Source organism: Apodemus sylvaticus, chromosome 21 (assembly GCF_947179515.1).
Source record: "Apodemus sylvaticus chromosome 21, mApoSyl1.1, whole genome shotgun sequence".
NCBI classification, from domain to species: domain Eukaryota; kingdom Metazoa; phylum Chordata; class Mammalia; order Rodentia; family Muridae; genus Apodemus; species Apodemus sylvaticus.
Window position 1 is genome coordinate 55,266,051 of NC_067492.1, and position 17,106 is coordinate 55,283,156.

The window sequence follows — 17,106 nt, forward strand, 5'->3', positions numbered from 1 at the left end:
GGAGGACAGTTGCGTACTGGCTCCCACGCAATTGCTTGCTCACTGTCTCTCTTATACAATACCAGGGCACCACCTACCCAGGTACTGACACCACCCCCAACAGGCAAGGCCCTACCATATCAATCATTACTCCAAACACTATCCCCACAGATTGATCTGATGGATGTAATTCCTCAACTAGGTTCCCAGGTAACTCTTTGTCAAGTAAAACAAAACTAACCAGCACAGGTATCAGACTTCCTATTATTCTGTACAAGAAGTCAACTCCACAAAAAAATATAATTTTACAAATAAATATCTGATAACAAAGACTATAGCTTCAGGGACCATCTCTGAACTTCATTACTAGAGAAACTTCTGTGAACGTGTAGAGTACCTAAAACCAGGAGGCTGCGTTGCAGTGTTCTCTCCTGGGCACAAAGCAAGCTCTTTCTGCGCCTATGCTGTCACAGCCTTCTGCCATTGATGATCTTTCTTCTTTCCCCTTGGGAGAGCTAAAGAAAACAGAATATGAAAGACTTTCTATTTGAGAAAAGAAATAGAAAAAAGATAGCATTTTTAATCAGGATATTTTTATATTGTGTTTAGTCTAAGGTTGACCTAAAGATCAGAAATCATACAAGAAAGCATTTAAAACTTGAATATTTTTAAATCAGTATTTTTACTCTAGAAATAGAGTCAAGAAAAAGTATTTGTAATGTATAGGACTATATTTAACCACTACCTTGTACTTTTGAATCTATTTTTATTAAAAAGAAAAAATATAGCTTTTACTTACAAAAAGTAATGCACATTCTCACTAGTGAAAAATTCCAATCTCACTAATGATCAAAAGGTAATAAACAACACATTTTCATCTCTTTGTCAAGTATTGATATTATTAATACCTAAAAGTACGTAGTTGAGTCCTTCATATCATCATTAGAGAGGGCAAATTGGTCCAAATTTTCTGAAAAAAGAACCTGAAAATCTGTCTCAAATTCAAAATATTTGCTTTCAAAGGGCCAGTCCAGGACAAGGTTGTATCTAAAAAACTAATTTTACAACACTCAATGAGCTGTAAACAAGTTATTTGCTGAAAAATTATTTAAAATAATGACAGCTTTTAAGCAACTCATGTATGGGTCAAATTACATTATTTAAATATCATGAAAGACTATTTACACATGTAAGAAAATAGTGTGTCAGCATTTAAAACATTGTTCTTGATGTATCACTGTGGTACTGAAACAGTATAAAATAATTTTATAGCATTATACAACTTATTTTCATACTTTTCATAATACTAGCTTTAAAAAACAGGCAAGAATATCCAAAATTGATGAGAAGGGTTGGAGAGATTGATCAATGATTAAGAGCACACACTGCTCTTCCAGAGGACCTGAGTTCCTTTTCAGGACTCACACTGGGTATATAGCTCATAACTGCCTGCAACAACAGTTCCAGGCAATCTAAGGTCCCCTGACATCCTCAGATACCTGCACTTACTCACACACACACACACACACACACACACACACACACACACATACACACACACTTTTGGAAAAAGTGAAAAATGGGAAGAGTCCATTAAAGTTAACATGGTTATTTTTATTTGTTTTCATAAATTTTGTCAATGAGCCTTGTTTTATCTTTGTAATAATTACATGAAACAGCAAAAGAAGTTGTATTGATATATAAAAATATTCATCTTTTTAATAAGCTCATAAACAACTATAAGGGAGCCTATTTGATTTTTATAAAATAATGTTGGTTTTATTTCTGCAGTTACAGAAAGATGCACCAATCTATTCAGTATTGTCTGTTCATATTTATAATAAATTAGTTGTTTCTAAAATGTATTATTAAAATACAAAATACATGACATGATTCATATAAATTCTAAGTGGTTGCATAGGACAATTTCTGTTTGAAGAAACATGGGTAGCTTAGAGTTAATATCTTACATATACTATTAAATTAACTATTTCTAAGAATGTATAAAATATCATGGTATCTTTATATACCAAAATGTGATGACACATTATTTATTGAAGAAATTATGATTATAAACACAAAAAGAAAGAAACATGAAAGATCCCAAAGCTAACAACAAATGTTGTGAGTCACAACTATTCTTTGGTACACACATAATATCTGGATATAACTAATTTTTATGTCTCTGATCCTGTTCTTGAAGCACACACACTGAAAACTAGTTGGTTATTTTAGTCTCCATGCCTACTCTGCCTCCTGAGAAGCTGCCAATCCTATCAACAGCTGGCCCTTGGGAACAGGACTAAGTTAACAGCAGATATTCCTTTTTGAACTGTTAGTAGATATTAAAAGGACAGAGTTGAATTAATCTAAATTCATTAAATTGGAATAAAAGGGTTACCTCCAAGAGAGTTTAAATTGCAGTCAAAACTTAAAATATTCCCATGTTCTTCTCAGTAATCACTTCCCTCTTTTAAGTACTCTGGTTTTTCTTAAATGTGAATTATAAAGTGTCCCGCTCTCTCTTGTATTCTTAGAAATCTCTAAAAGCACTGGAGAAACCAATATAAGAATATGCACAGCAGCATAGCTCAGGCTAAAAAAGTCCCAATTGTTTACCTGTCTTCTTGGGCCTCCTCCACAATATTAGTGAAAATTCATAGATATTCAAATTAGTAGATTTTAATGTAAACTTCCATGGCTGAAAGATTGTTAGTAAGAATATAAATTGGTTCAACTGCTCTACAGGGCAATAGAAGGCAACATTCTAGATATCCTCCATGCACTTTGTAGTAGTAGCTCCATGTAAGTATTTACATTCAGTCAGTATTATTTGAGTCATGCTAGAGTTGTCTTTTCAAACACTGATCAGGTGATATTCTAATCCACAATGCACCCATTCATCCACAAGCATTTAAGCTGTAATAGATGTAAGCAGTCTTTTTTTGAGAATTTTTTAAATTATTTTTATACACTCAATATTTTATTCCCCACCCTGACAATCCCTGTCCACCCTCCAAATGGTCCACATCTCAAACCTCCTCCCCTCCCCATCTCCACATGGATGTCCCTAACCCCCCCATCCCACCTGACCTCAAAACTCCCTGGGGCCTCCAGTCTCTTGGAGGGTTGGGTGCATCATCTCTAGATGAACACAGGCCCAGCAGTCCTCTATTATATGTGTGCTAGTGGTCTCATATCAGCAGGTGTATGCTGCCAGTTCGGTGGTCCAGTGTTTGAGAGATCCAGAAAGTCTAGATTAATTGAGACTGCTGGTCCTCCTACAGGGTTGACCTCAGGTTCATTCAGCCTTCCCTAATTCAACAGCAATGTCAGCTGCTTCTGTCCATTGGTTGGGTACAAATATGTGTATCTGACTCAGCTGCTTGTTGGGTCTTCTGTAGTGCTGTCATGTTAAGTCCCTTTTTGCAAGCACTCCATAGCCTCAGTAATAGTGTTAGGCCTTGGAACCTCCCCTTGAGTTGCATCCCACATTGAGCCTGTCACTGGACCTTCTTTTACTCAGGCTCCTCTCCATTTCCATCCCTGTAATTTTTTCAGACAGGAACAATTATGGGTCAGAGTTATGGTTGCAAGATGGCCATCTCTTCCTCATTTGAAGCCCTGTCTACCTGCTGGAGGTAAACTCTGTAAGTTTCCTCTCCCTACTGTCAAGCATTTCATCTAAGGTCCCTCCCTTTTAGTCCTGTGAGTCTCTCACCTCCCAGGTCTCTGGTGCATTATGGAAGGTCCCCCCAACCTCCTACCTCCTGAGGTTGCCTGTTTACATTCTTTCTTCTGACCCTCAGGGCTTCAGTCCTTTTTGCAACCCCAATGTCTCTCCCCCATCTCCTCCATCTCTCCCCTCTCCACTGCCCAATCTACTTTCCCTCCCAGATCCCTCCCTCCCTCACACTTGTGATTCCTTTCTTCTCCCTCCCAAGTGGGACTGGGGTGTCCTCACTTGGGCACTTCAGCTTGTTGAACATTTTGAGTTCTGTAGACAGTATCTCAGGTATTCTGTACTTTTTTATTTTTACTTTTTGGTTAATATCCACTTATTAGTGAGTACATACCATGCATGTCCTTTTGGGTCTGAGTTACCTCACTCAGGATGATATTTTCTAGTTCCATTCATTTGCCTGCAAAAGTCAGGATGTCCTCATTCTTAATAGCTAAGTAGTATTTCATTGTGTAAATGAACCACGTTTTCTGTATACATTCTTCTGTTATGGGACATCTAGGTTGTTTCCAGCTTGTGGCTATTCTTCACAAATAAGGCAGCTATGAAAATAGTAGAACATGTGTCCCTGTGGCAAGGTGGGACATTGTTTGGGTATATTCCCAAGAGTGGTATAGCTGGGTCTTCAGGTAGATCTATTTCCAATTTTCTGAGGAACTTCCAGATTCTCTCCAACATGTGTTGTCACCTGAGGTTTTGATCTTAACCATTCTGATGGGTGTAAGGTGAAATCTCAGGGTCGTTTGATTTGCATTTCTCTGATCACTAAGGACTTTGAACATTTCTTTAGGTGCTTCTCAGTCATTCCAGATTCCTCAGTAGTGAAATCTCTGTTTAGTTCTATACCCCATTTTTTGATTGGGTTGTTTGGTTTTTAGGTGATTAGTTTCTTGAGTTCTTTATATATTTTCGATATTAGCCCTCTATCAGATGTGGAGTTAATGAAGATTTTTTTCCCAATCTGCAGGTTCCTGATTTATCTTATTGACTATGCCTTTTGCCTTACAGAAGCTTTCCAATTTCATGAGATCTCATTTATCAATTCCTGATTGTAGAGCATGAGCCACTGGCGATCTGTTTAGGAAGTTTCCCCCTGTGCCAAGGAGTTCAAGGCTCTTTCCCACTTTCTCTTTAATTAGATTCAGTGAATCTGTTTTTATGTTGAGGTCCTTGATCCACTTGGACTTGAGCTTTGTGCAAGGTGACAAATATGGGACTTTGTAATTTTATGAGGTCCCATTTGTCAATTCTTGATCTTAGAGCATATGCTATTGGTGTTCTGTTCAGAAACTTTCTCCCTGTACCAATGTCCTCAAGGGTCTTCCCTAGTTTCTTTTCTATTAGCTTCAGAGTATCTGGTTTTATGTGGAGGTCCTTGATCCATTTGGATTTGAGCTTAGTACAAGGAGACAAGGATGGATCAATTCGCATTCTTCTGCATGCTGACCTCCAGTTGAACCAGCACCATTTGTTGAAAAGGCTATCTTTTTTCCATTGGATGTTTTCAGTCCCTTTATCAAGGATCAAGTGGCCATAGGTATGTGGGTCCATTTCTGGATCTTCAATCCTGTTCCATTGATCTGCCTGGACTTTTCTTGGTTGGGAGGTTTTTAATGGCATCTATTTCCTTATATGATATAGGCCTGTTTAAATAATTTACCTGCTCTTGATTTAACTTTGATATGTGGCATATGCCTAGAAAATGATCAATTTCTTCTAGATTTTCCAGTTTTGTTGAATATAGGCTTTTATAGTAGGATCTGATGATTTTTTGAATGTCCTCCATTTCTGTTGTTATGTCTCCATATATGATTTTGTTAATTTGAATACTGCCTATGAGCCCTTTAGTTTGCTAGGGGTTTAGCTATCTTGTTGATTTTCTCAAAGATCCAGCTTCTGGATTTATTGATTCTTTGTATTTTTTTTCTTTTTTTCTATTTGTTCCTTGGTGCAGGTACCTTCATTGTGTTTGAGTTTTCCTTTAAGGATCCTATGTAGGGTTGGACTGTTAGATAGATACTGTTTGAATTTGGTTTCATCATGGAATATTTTGGTTTCTCCATCTGTGTTGATTGAGAGTTTTGTTGGGTAGCCTAGGCTGGTATTTGTGTTCTCTTAGAATCTGCATGACCTCTGACAGGGTTTTTCTGACTTTCATAGTCTCTGTTAAGAAGTCTGGTGTAATTCTGATAGGTCTACCATTGTATGTTACTTGACCCTTTTCCCTTGTAGCTTTTAATATCTTTCTTTGTTCTGTGCATTCAGTGTTTTGATTATCATGTGACAAGAGGATTTTCTTTTCTTGTCCCATTTATTTGGTGTTCTATAGGCTTCTTGTAACTTTATGGCCATCTCTTTCTTTAGGTTGGGGAAGTTTTCTTCTATGATTCTGTTGAAGACATTTTCAGGTCCTGTAATCTGGGAATCTTCGTTTTCCTCTATTCCGATTATTCTTAGATTTGGTCGTTTCATTGTGTCCTGAATTTCCTGGATGCTTTGGGTTAGGAGTCTTTTCTGTTTTGAATTTTCTGTGACAGTTGTGTCAATCTCTTCTATGGTATCTTCTACACTTGAGATTCTCTCTTCTATTTCTTGTATTCTGTTGGTAATACTTGCATCTGTAGTTCCTGACCTCTTTTCTAGGCTTTCCATTTCCAGGTTTGCCTCCATTTGTGTTTTCTTTATTGTTTCTACTTCCTCTTTTAGGTCTTGGATCACTTTATTCAATTCCCTCACCTATTTACCTATGTTTTCTTGTATTTCTTTCAGTGAGTTATTGATATCCTCCTTCAAGGACTCTATTATCTTTATGAGACAGGATTTTAGGACAGGTTCCTGATTTTCAGGTGTGTTGGTATATTCAGGGCTTGCTGTAGTGGGAGAACTGGGTTCTGATGATGCCTCTGTATATTGGCTTCTGTTGCTTATTGTCTTTTGCTTTTTGCCTTTTGCTTATGCCTTTTGAAATCTAGATATCCCTGGTGTTTGTTGGTCTGGGTGACTGTCTGGAAACTGCCTCTTTTGTCCTTGGATTGCTTCAGGTCTCTAAGTAGGCCTGTAGCCTTGGCTGTAGTGGACCACCTGTGGGGCCTTCCAACTGGAGCCTATCTGCAGAGGCAAAGAAGCTGCTGATCTGTTGCCCTGGCTGCAGTAGATCTCCTAGGAAGCCTTCAGCCTGTTGGGTCTTGGGCTGAGCAGTCAAACTGTTGTTCAACTGCTCTGTAGTTGATCCTCAACTGCTCTGAGTGCAGAGGGTCCTCTGGGATGAGTCAAGGTATTGTGACTTCAAGGGAGCAGACTAGCTAGGAGTCTGTCCCAGCAGGAAGGATCAGGCAGAAGGGGTGAAAGGGGTGGAAGGGGAGTGGTATTCAGAAGGCAGAGGTTTTAGTGGGTAATGGGTCCAGAGTCCACCAGGCTGCCAGTAGCTTCTCTGGGACTCTGGAGGGGTTTGAGGGGATTCTTAACTGCTCTTAGTGCAGCATGCAGCCGGTCCTCTGGGATGGGTCAGGATATTGTGTCTTCAAGGGGGGCAGAGTAGCTAGGAGTCTGACCCAGCGGGAAGGATCCAGTGGAAGGAGTAAGCAGTCTTTTCACCCAATGATTTCCAACTAAGGCCCCAAGGAATTATTTAGAATTGTGTCAGTGTTTGATAGCCCTAGGCCTATAATGCTTATAATGCCTACTATTTTAGAGAAAATGAAAAATAACTGCAGTGTCCAGATCCCCTTTTCAAGGCTAATGCATGAACTCAGACTCCATGCCTATCACTAGTTTGTGGCTCACTGCAACAGCCCTGACTAAGCACTGCCACAGAAAACTGCCTTGTCCTGGGTCAAAGCCCCACCTAGGGGGTGTGAACAGATGATTCCTGGGTGGTACAGAAAACAAATGCCTGAAGCATATGCTTCAATTTGAGACCACTGCATAGCCCCCCACCCCTTATGCTCACAGCATCCTACAGTGTAGGTAGAAAGACCTGTTTCGATCCTGTTGCAGAGAAGACTCTCCACCTATATCCTGTCATTTGACTGTCATTAGAGAACTATCTCCTGTGAACCCACATCAGTAAAACTTCTACACTCAACTCTTCCCTCCCAGTGTCTCCAAAGAACACAATCTAGGTGATGTCCACTAAGATGCACTCCTTTGGCTATACACTCATATGCCAGAGGGGTGAGGATGATCCCAAAAGGGGTAAGGATCATGTCTAAAATACAAATGAGGTTAGTCCAGCACTCACAAACAAAAACATGGTAAGTCAGAGAAATAAAAAACTGAAAAAAAATAAAATCTGCCATTTACAGTGGAGCATCCTAAGCACCCAAGTAGTAAGGCAAGTAAAAATGGTGGAAAGAAAGCATTTTCACCTGACAATACGAAAAAGTTACCTAGTGCTAGAGCCTGAGAGTCAACAATCACAGTCTATTAGGGCAGCAGACACTGAAAACTACTAGAATAGTTCAGTTTGAGAAGCTACTGACTAGCTCTCTAACTACTGGCAGTCTGCCTGAATTATCCATATTTAATATTCATGATGGTAATAGATTTGGAAAAGATACTGTGAAGTTTTCTCTTATAAACAAGCAACTGAAGCTGGGAAGTGGCTCATTAAGTATGGACACCAACTGCTCAGCCCAGGGACCTGAGCTTTATCCCTAGAACAGCCATGGTAGAAGGGGAGAGCCAATTCCTGCAAGTATCCTCTGACCCTGACGTGCATAAGAAACTGTAGCATAATGAATATATGATATCTAGTAAGTATAATAATTCTTAGTTTAAAAACAGTTTGTAGGATATAGAAACTACTCAGTAGGAGTTTAAAACTAAACTTGAATAATGAACCAGATCTTCATCTACAATGCATAATTCTTTCTCTAGAAATCACAGTTAATTCCAAACACTGTCTGCCAACATCGCCCTTTTAATGCCCAGCATTCCCTTTCTGGACCTTTGTCAATACTGAACGACCTGCCTCTTCCATGGTCATCTACTCCTATTTTAATGCAGTTCTTTTTAATGCAGTTCTTAAGCAAACTATTATTTCCATCTTACAATGTTTATACTTTATTATTAAAATTATTATACTTTATTATACTCTTTATTCTATGTTATATGACGAAGTTTTACTGTTGTTTGCAAGAAACAGTGTAAAAAGAAATGCCACATTGCTGAGCGTTCCAGTTGTAAGCTAACAACTACCCCCTTCCTCTCCAAAACAGGAAAATAGAATATGAACATTTGGGGAAACAAAAAAGTTCACACTTGGAAAGCAAAATTAAGTCAAAGAAATTAGTAAGGCTTTATATTTCGCATAAAGGGGAAATTGCCTTTTATCACACTGCCTTTCTTAATTTTCTGAGAATCAAATCTTAAAAAAAGAATAGAGGAGGCTCAATGAATGGAGTCATTGCCAGAGCCAGTGTGAACAAAAGAATTTCTCCAAAGTCTCATTTGAAAGGAATTTGATATTTTAATGTGAAAATTCACAGAAGTGCTTTCAGTTTAACTAAGCATCTCAAAATATTATGCCAAATACTTAACATTTATTTTAAATCTTTTGAATAACATTTTAACTGTATACATGTCCAAAAACAATCCCAAAAAGGATAGTTTCTCTAGCTTTTCAAAGTCTGAGAGGTAATACGAACAAACAGTAGATTCTTATTTCTTCATGATATGAAATGAATTTTGTCCAATACTTCCATGGGAAGTACTAAGCTGAATTTACTGTTAACAATTTTCTCAACTTATTGTTCATCTGCATGAAAGGGCCAGAGAAAGCAGTCAAACCTTAGGACATACTTTCTACTGGGTTAGCTCATCCAGCCTTGGTGTGAGGACATGTGCCTAGAAGAACTGCACCTTGGTATGCTAAGTTCAGTTGTATCCCTGGGAGCTCTGCTGTTTTCTGAAGAGAAACAAAGAGCAGTGGATCTGGGAGAGAGAGGAGATGGAGGTGTTTGGGGGAGGGGAGGAAGAAGAGCCGCAGTTGGGATGTATTGTGTGAGAAAAAAAATACATATATATGGCAACTTTTTGGAAAAAAAAGCTGCTGCGGAGTGACAGGCATTATTGACAGACCCCATTCTTTCATGCAAATTCTGGTTTTACATCAAAGCGCACCATAATGTTATTTTAGTCATCCTGATTCATTGGCCACAATCTCTTCCTATTGCACACGACAATCATATGTTTAATTAAATCTGGAAAAAGTAATAAGCATCCTACATGTTGGGGATAGCAATATAGACCTCCTCCTGTGTTAAATATATCCCAGTTTATGGGTAAGCTGACAATTCAAGGCTAAACTAGAGAAGTCAGAACATCTTGACTTTGTTGGTTTCCCAGTTGCGCAGTTTGCAATCTTTCTATTTTGTTGAGGACTGGGGCATCATAACAGGGACAGATTGTTCCATCAACAGAACAAGAACTGAAGCAGCAGCAGTTTTCTCCAAAACTGAGTCTGTTTTGCAAATGTGCATGCTCTACTTAGGGCTAAGGTTATTTCTTCAAATGCTAATAGAAGTTAATTTGGTCACCAGCTAAGTTGAATTTAGAAACTATCTTTTCTCTCTTGCCTGAAAGATCTGGTCATACTCCTACATTCTGTTCCCGACTGTTAGTTTCTGAACGAAGTATTTATTCTCTCATATGAAATTATCACTTGACATTGATCTGTATGTTTAGCACAGTGTAATTCCACAGACACACTTAGAAAGTGACAGTGTCTCGATGTCCTTGTGTGTTAGTTCTTCTCTCACAGGTCACTCTCACAGGTCACTCTCACAGGTCACTCTCACAGGTCTTTTATTGTCAGGCTATCCCCACCACCACCATGTGTCACTTTGAAGAAGTTTTGTGATCAAGAAACAAAAGCACTTGACGCCATATATAGTTGTGAAAATAGATTCGTGTTCATGATTTCTATAAACCCAACTCAGTTTATACCCTTTTTGTTGTCCTTGGGATAAAAATTAAATTCACTTGGTTTTAGCATGCAAGAGCTCCTCCATCTGTCTTCTGCTTTTCTCTTCTAAGGCCTTCTTTCCCCATTGACGTCTGTCCTCCAAATCGGTGAATTTCTTCCCACTATGGGAGACTCCAAGTTCTTTCTTGCCCATCCTCCTCCTTGTCTGAATGATCTAGAAGTATCCCCATCCTTACCCAATACGCATACACTCACACACACACACACACACACACACACACACACATACTCTAACACACATACACATTGTTGTATGACTCTTTCCCCACAAGTTGAAATATTCCCTCTAAGAAAGAAGCTCATATGACTCAAGAGATAAATAAAAACTCCCATGTTTGGGAGAGGAAACACCTGGAAGTCACTTGAGACCCCTTCTCCAGCACTATAAAAAGGAAGGAAGAACTCCAGAGGAGAAAACTGACCAGAGACTATAGGTGATTGTCCAGATGGATGCTGTGAGATCATCATTTTGATATGTCATGGGTTTTCTTTCTGGGATGAGCCAACATGTGTGATTGTGTGTGTGTGTGTATGTGTGTGTATGTGTGTGTGTGTGTGTGTGTGTTGTGTCTCCTAGTAAAACAAAGAGTACATGGAATTTATCATTCCCTGATAGAATTACTTATATTGCCATAAAAATAAAATTAAGGAAGGGAGTAATATAGTGTGCCTGCTTTGTGAATATGCCAGACAGAACCTCAAGGGAATGTTTCCTAGTGGGGAACAGATGCAGACTTAGAATGGAGCCCACACTAAGAGGTTGTGTTCTTCTCTGCAGTGGTGTAGCCAAAATGGGGCTAGATATTGATGTTTGTCAGTGAACTCTATCACAGGACATTGGAAAGCGAAGTGCTTCTCTCAGAATCAACACTTTGCTTCATTGAGAAAGTCTTGCAAACAAACAAACTAGCGCAACAGAGAGCACACAGCTGAAGTCCCAGCTTCAGGGCACTGCAACAAAGCTGTTTGAGCCACGAGTTCAGGACCAACCTGGGAAATACAGCAACACCTTGTCTCATTGTATGAGCGAATGTATACATGTGTGTGCATGTACATGCCTGTGCATGTGCACATGTGAGAATGTTTGTGTTTAAATGCAGTCAATAAAATTAAGTGATAGGTTTATTGATTTTCTTAGTACTTCTGATCTATAGTACAATCTGAAAGTCTTAGAAAAAGAAAGACTAGAAAGGATCATAGAACAAAACTGCAGCTCCAGAAATGCATTTTTTAAATTGTTGTCTAAGAAGGTTTTGAATCATATTTGTAACTTCGTTCTTTGCTTTCTCTTATTTCCAACACACTAGACCTAACTACACTACTAAGTGAAAAGCTTATTCATTCTTCGAATGCAAGCACAGGATTAACCTTATTTTATAGCAAGAGGGTTACACCAAGCCAGTGTCTTAGTTATTTTAGCCCAGAAACTTGGAATACCCAAGACACAATTCACATATCAAATGATGCTCAAAAAGAAGGTAGAACAAATTATGGATACTCTGGTCCTTCTTAGAAGGGGGAACAAAATACCCACAGAAGGAGATACAGAGACAAAGTGTGGAGCAGAGTCTAAGGGAAATGCCATCCAGAGACTGCCCCACCTAAGGATCCATCCCATATACAGTTACAAAATTCAGACACTATTATTGATATCTACAAGTGCTTGCTGACCAGAACCTGATATAGCTGTCACCTGGGAGGCTCTGCTAGTGCATGACAAATACAGAGGGGAACACTCTCAGCCAGCCATTGAACTGAGCACAGGGTCCCCAATGGAGGACCTAGAGAAAGAGTCCAAGAAGCTGAAGAGGTTTACAGCACCTTAGAAGAAACAACCATATGAGCTACCCAGTACTCCCAGAGCTCCCAGGGACAAAGCCATCAACCAGAGAGTATACATGGAGTTACCCATGGCTCCAGATGCATAGGCAGCAGAGGATGGCCTTGTTGGACACCAAAGGGAGGAGAGGCCCTTGGTCCTGGAAAGGTTTGATTCAGCAATGTAGGGGAATACCAGGACAGGGAAATGGGAGAGGGTTGATTGGTAAGCAAGGGGAGGGGAGATGGCTTATGGGATTTTCGGGGCGGGGAACCAGGAAATGGGACATTTAAAATGTAAATAAAGAATATGTTTAATAAAAAAAGACAACTCCCACCAAGCCATCCCTGGAAAAACATTTTTTCAACATACAAAGACATTTACAAACACACTATATCCAACACAGAAGGAGCTTCATATGAAAAGACCATAGATACTGCTAAATGCTCTCCAGTACCCAGGATTGCCCACCCCCTGCGTCATGTACCACCACCTCCCACAAGTGAAGGGTCAAGCCCAGGGTGTTAATAGTGCTGCTGAGGAGAAGCCCTTGTGTAAACAATCTCCTACGTTTCATCTCTAGCATTCTCTGCTTCTTCATTTTTAGGGTCAGAGAAATTATATTAACTTTAGTGAATTAATAATGTGTACAAAAACTGACTCCATTCATACCAGCCCCTACATTAATAGCTACATAACCTGTAAGAAAATAAAGTAAAATAATTTTTATAAATTCTAAAACAGAAGTGGTATAGTGCTCAAGCTAATTCTTCATTCTATGTAATTATATCAGTTTTTGTATGAGAATTCTATACTCTTTAACCTTGTAACTGTCCCTGCTAGCTACATTTTATACAATGTGACTAAATTTTTTTATGATAAACACTACCTCAAAAGAAAATATATATGGTTACATGCAATTTTTCAACTGATGCCCTCCAAAATTTTCTTCATAATTAACACTGTAGATTCACCAGAAATTGGATCTGACAACATTTTAGTTAAAAAAAAAAAAAAACCTAAGACTCATAAAACACATCAGTTGTGTCCCTAGAATTACATCCTTTGATGTAATCTGGTCTAAACTGAGAGAGAGAGAGAGAGAGAGAGAGAGAGAGAGAGAGAACCCTCTTAGACCCAGAATAGCCTTTGTCCTCCACCTTCTCCTGTGATCTGCCTGTCTCTGCAGTTCCCACTAGTTTCAGCGAGTGCTTCCCAAAACACTTATGTTGTGAAATCTTGGATTATTCTTGAGGATTCTTCAGAGTCATTAGGTTTTTTTATGTTCCTAATTTTAAACAGACATGATAGCAGAAAACATGATCTTATATAAGTATTAATGACTACATACTTAGTATCACAGGAAAAATAAGTAATCATGATTTTCATTTAAATTGAAACATGTGGGAACTTTAAAAAAACTGAAGACTCAAAATGCAATTGAAGATAACAAAACTGGTAAGAGATAACTTTCCAGTGTTTCAATAGGCAAAAATGTCAACATACTAGTGGCACATTTACAAACAACCTAGTTCTGACCAATTAGTAGACTGTATTATTTAATAATGGAATCTCAAAAGACCCAGGTCTGTTTACATGTATGATGTTTGCAAAGGATCTGAGACAGAGCATGTGCCTTAACATATGCCAGCTATTACCAAGAAAATTGATCTAGAAATTACTCCAGAGTCTAGAACAGGAATTAGCAAATGAGCAGCACGTCAGGGAGCCCAATCCACTTGGCTTTGCCCCCAGGGATTCAGCCATACACCATTCATTTACACATTGTCTAGGATTGTCAACAATAATGTGATCATGGTTTGTCCCCAACAGGCTCACATGATGGAATCCTGATACCCAATGGGCAAAATATTGACAGATGTTGGATGGCAGAAGATCGATCCCAGCAAGGTAATTAGCTAACAGTGCACACTCCCAGGGCAGATAATGTTCTCTCAAGGCTCAGTTGTTTAGTGATAGAGCTGATTTTTTGATCAAACAAACCTTGTCCTTAATCACTCCAGTGATTTTCCTTTATTTCTCTACAATGTTATGATACAACCAAGGGGACCTACTTCAAAACTAATTCTATGCTATATGGATCAGTTTATGATTAAACTAAATAAACCTCTCTTTCTTCAAAAAGCATCCATCTCCAAAGGAAGACAGAAGACCCAAATTGAGTCCATGTGTACCAAATTCATATTGCTCTAAAGCCTAAAATATTTAGTATCTAGACCTCCATTGTTTCTAAAGACTCGTTGCCTTGGGTGGTTGGGATGCAATAGTAGCTGAGAGTCCGAGCACAAGTTCCTTCTGCATAAATATGACTGCTTGTTTCTCTCAGGGCATGAGGTGAACTGACAAAGAAAACAAATGACTAATCCATCAAAGAGATGGGGAAACAGTTCTTCAGATATTGTATTCTTCTCATTGCTAACTACCAAGTGCATTACTATCAAATGTTGGATTCTTCGTAAACTACCCGCATGGAGGTTGACTCTTCTGCAGATTTAAAGGGAAATCGTTTTGAAACCATTCTTGGGCAACCACACTGGATTGTAGCTAAGAAGGGAAACACTGGATATTGATTAGGTCTGTTAAGGTTAAGTCTTGGCTCTGCTGTCCATCGCTGTGTGACCCTGGAAAAACCGTTTCTCTGAACTTCAGTTTACTAACCTACAAAACAGATCTAAGCAATAATATCTATATGTAGGGATAGTAAAGATCAGATACTAAGAGCACTGATAATCTCTGGAAACCATTGTGCACACTAGTGCTCACCAAATTGTATTGTTTTAAATGAGAGAGAAAAAAAAACACTCGTTCAACTTCCTAAAGAGAAACTAAAGCATTCAAACTGGAATGTCATAATTAGCATAGAATCATCTTAGAATTGCGCTATTTAAAACTGTTTCTGATCACTAGACGGCACTGATATTGGTCCTCGCAAACTTTTAAAATTCTACGAAGTAGTCTTGTCCCCCATTGGACTGCTTTACTCTTTATTTCAGAGTCTTCACTGTTTTCTATGCTTCCTCACTTCAGACTTAGGAAAAACCAGGCCAATGTACAGAAACACTGGAAATGTGTGTTCAGAATCGGCAAAGGTGCTGTGGTGCTGAGTGTGACCACGTGAGACTTCCTGGGATGACAGCACAGAAGCTATTATTTCAGCTTTAAGCCCCACCCACCCACGTGCGGGCGATTGTATGAGTACCTAGATCAATGTGACGCCAAGTGCCTACTTAGCACATACAAGAGTGCACAGAATGAAAAACCTGAAAAAGCCAAACATTATTCTATTTTCTATCACGTTGAAATGCAGTCCAAAAATGTTATGGTATATTCTACTATGTAAAATACTATTACCTGGGTAATATCATCATGCATTTTCCCCAATTTCTCTCTGCCCTCACCCAAGAGAATCCCAAAGTCCCAGGACCATGCTTACCTTAGCTTCAGGCTCAGGGTCACCTTCAGTGGCTAGAGAACCTTTAAGCCTCTTTAGTGGTTGTGGAGTCACGCCTGCCCCACCCTTGCTGTCTCCCTAGCTCCGCCCCCAGGGCACTCTCCCAATCATAGTTGCCCTGCCAGGCCCCATTAGTGCCTCCTCCTCTTACTCCTCCCAAAACTGTGGATTCCCTAGCCTACTTCTCTGACGGGGCAGCAGGACCCTCGCTGCAGCACCCCTGAGGGCCAGGACCTCCTGGCGCGGGGAGCTGCCAGGCTTGGCAAGGCCGGGCAACCGCCAGAAGGTTCCCTTGGATATGAACGTTTCCCACTGTGACTTTGCGGAGCATGTTTTCGAATCTGTACGTTCTCTGTTCCGATCAGCACAGTGAGCCTAGAACCAGAGGTTCTACTCCAGCAGCACTCTACAGCCAAAGAGAACAGAGGGAGCTCCCATTCTGAGGGACCGGCTATGTTTTGGGTTTTCACTAAGATCACTTTATTGTAGGATGTAGTTCGGGGCTACACAAGGAGTTCTACTAAGAAAGGAGGGAGGGGCTGTTTTGCTTTGCTTTGTTTTGTTTTGTTTTGAACTTTTAAAATCATCTATTTTTATTATTTGAGAATTTCTTACATCCATAGAATATATCTTGATTGATAAGTGGATATTAATTAGCCCAGAAGCCCTGAATACCCAAGGCACAAATCGCATAACAAATGACTCCCATGAAGAAGTATGGAGAGGGTCCTGATCCTGGAAGGGATTGATCTAGCATGGGAAGGGAATAGGAGGACAGAGAAAAAGGAGGTAGGTGATTGGAGAAGGGATGGAGAGAAGAAGGTTTATGGGACATATGGGGAGGGGGGGGATCCGGGAAAGGGGAAATCATTTGGAATGTAAACAAAGTATATAGAAAATAAAAATATAAAAAAAAAGGTATCTTGATAATGTCTATCCCACTCTCCTCCTAACTCTTCAGGGTGCCAGCCCCACTCTCTCCACTCTCCTCCATATTTGTATCTTTCTTTCTTTCTTTCTTTCTTTCTTTCTTTCTTTCTTTCTTACTTTTTTTCTTTTTGTACCATGAAAGGGCTTCTGGCTACAATTCCTGTGAATGAAAGTTA

The 17,106-nt window shown here is 39.4% G+C and overlaps 1 non-coding gene across 1 annotated transcript; it reads left to right on the forward strand.

Moving 5' to 3' along the window:
• Nucleotides 1-307: 307 nt before the first annotated feature.
• On the forward strand, nt 308-514 carry LOC127672210 (small nucleolar RNA U3). The gene has a single exon (XR_007974870.1). It is a non-coding gene; the product is annotated as a small nucleolar RNA U3 (small nucleolar RNA).
• Nucleotides 515-17,106: the final 16,592 nt, after the last annotated feature.